General features: G+C 42.7%; 1 protein-coding gene across 3 annotated transcripts in view; it reads right to left on the bottom strand.

The window, feature by feature from the left end:
* rasgrp3 (RAS guanyl releasing protein 3 (calcium and DAG-regulated)) overlaps positions 1–2,500 on the bottom strand; it is a 36,365-nt gene that overhangs the window by 30,959 nt on the left and 2,906 nt on the right. For 2 of the 3 annotated variants that reach the window (XM_048269046.1, XM_048269041.1), the window contains exon 1: positions 2,493–2,500. This exon is cut by the window's right edge. The exons of the other annotated variant lie outside the window; for it this stretch is intronic. The gene's annotated coding sequence lies outside the window, so the exon portion shown is untranslated. The remainder of the gene's footprint in view (positions 1–2,492) is intronic. 3 annotated transcript variants of the gene reach the window in all.

The raw sequence follows: 2,500 nt of genomic DNA, 5'->3' as shown, positions 1-2,500 counted from the left end.
CAGGCCAGGCTGTCCTCAGTGACAAGGACAGTAGTGACCTCACAGCTGCCAAGTGGAGGCCATCCGCACTTCGGTCTGTGACACACCCACCCACACACAGGCACCACAAGCACACAAACACACACACACACACACACACACACACACACACACACACACACACACACACAGGTATCACAAGCACACGCTCACACACTCACACACATATATGCACCACAAGCACACACACACACACACACCGGTGTGATGTGGCATGACATTGTTTTGTCTTGTAAAGAGACTAAAAACCCTTCAAACAAAAACAATGACCAAGTGCAGTGTGTGAAGCGGAGTAAAAGAGTAAAGAAAGCCAACAATAGACGTCCGACCCAGAGGACCGTGAGCCAGTGACGCCCCTCAGCTCCACGCTATTGTCTTCCTAGACTCCCCTGACTCTAGTCAGCCCAGACTACAACCAGAGGGACACTCAAGGAACTCAATTCCCTATAAATTACTGCAGTGGTTCAGTGGGTGTTTTTTTTGCCCTTATATCTAAATTTCCCCTCTCACAGTCCCCAGAAGTCCCTTAAAATCAGAGCAAGTAATGGAATAACTTCATAAAACTGTGTTTTATGTAAAACAGATATGAACTGGTATATCGAAGTGCAACCCTACACTCGAAAGAACTGGACCTTTAGTGTAATATTTATGTGCAATTTCTAAATCTGTTTTCTTGTTACATAATAACAGCTTTTTTCAGTCCTTGTTCTTCCTTGAACATCCCAAACATTCCGTATACTGTGGCTACAGCCAGCAGTCAGGAGAACCACAGTGTCTTGCTCCAGATAAACCGACAAATAGCCTCATTCAGTCCGTTCACTTACACAAGTTTCCTGAAAGATATGATTTTTATTTCCATCTCAAACTGTGTAAGACTTAAATAACAAGGCAGCTTGTGCAAAATCAAACTAAGCTAAAACTAGGACAGTTTTGTAAAGAGTTTGATACTTGAGTCACCCTTCACCCTCCTTTACTGCCATCAAGCCCAATGCAACATATTGAATACACGCACATGCGTAGCACTCTCCTGTTCTTAACTCATTACAAATGCTGGAAGTTGAACCTTTCTTAGATATTGAATGGAAGCTTTCATCTATAAATGCACAACATAAACAACTACAACGTGGTGTCTCGTTGTCTCTATGAGGATCTCTCTCTCTCTTCCCTCTCTCTCTCTCTTTCTCACTTAGGCATCAGTGCATGCTGTCAGCTTTAAGTGTCTACTGTCTCCTCCACTACCCTTGGTGGAAGATAAAGATATACCACATACAGCCCTTTCATCATGTAACATAAGGTCCCTTATTCCTTATATTTCAAATAAACACAGGAAAACATGTTAAATTCCTAGTGCTATAGGTAGGGAAGTTCACAGGGCAAAGGAAGTTTGGGCAAAAAACATCACCAACAGAACAGCCTTTAAGAGCATTTCATTGGGGTTATTAAGCAGGCATCTTCCTTCATGGGTGTTTCATTGAATTAGGCCCACAACACTAGCCTGGCCATGCCCACCTATATATCCTTTCAGGGAGATATTAGTCTGGAACACCATAATTCACTAACATTTCCATCAGACCCCAAAAACGTCAGGCCAATCAGCGATAGTAGCAACCCCCGCAAACATCAAAAATTCCAGTCAGAAGAATGTGTAAATTTATTCACAACAAATGTAAGCCTACATAAATTGTTTTTTGACTACCAATGATGTTTATTGTCAGTTTGTAAAGTTTAGGCAAAGTAGGAAGTAACGTTAGGAATCCCTGTTCAATGTGATTGTTTAGGCTGGACCAATGATTTCAAAGTGAATGCAAAGTTTACAGCCGTCACCATGCTAGTGTTGGAAACGTTTCCCAATCGTGATTCCCCAAATTCTATAAACTTTACTTTATAACCAGGTTACCATGACACCTCCAGAAGTCTCAACAGTGGTATCTGGCATCCCAAACCCACTCCCCTCCACACTCATGATGGGTTCTGGGTCTGCCAACAAACACCGACAAGTTCTGAAGTTCTGCAGTCATTTCTCTTCATTACTGTGGCCGTTTATGATCCGATCAGCAGCATAACCAGACAAACCACAAGCTTTTGATGCTTTCTTCAGTCATTCATCTTTGTTGCTGTGGCTGTTTAGAGTTAGCTCTCCTGTCCTAAACAGATGCATTGACCAGAAGTCTTTAAAACACAGTAATCTCAGAGGATAGAAGAAGAGAAGTCCAGTGGTGGCATTTTCTAGTGAATCTATTCATAGTGATCATATACCCTCAAACACTAATAACAAATACTTTCCCCAGAGTTCCCCCAGACAAGCATATTTTAGTTCACAGTACTACACTGACGGCAGTTAAATGGCAGAGACCTCAGCGGACTCTTCAGGAAAATCACATACGCAGGCTTGTCCAGAGGGAGAACAGGTGCACTGGTGTCGCCCAGCGAAGGAAAAGAAGAGAGCCACATACCTGAACTT

The sequence above is a fragment of the Alosa alosa genome, chromosome 18, assembly GCF_017589495.1.
Source record: "Alosa alosa isolate M-15738 ecotype Scorff River chromosome 18, AALO_Geno_1.1, whole genome shotgun sequence".
Classification (NCBI taxonomy): Eukaryota; Metazoa; Chordata; class Actinopteri; order Clupeiformes; family Clupeidae; genus Alosa; species Alosa alosa.
This window is presented reverse-complemented; position numbering and strand designations above follow the sequence as displayed.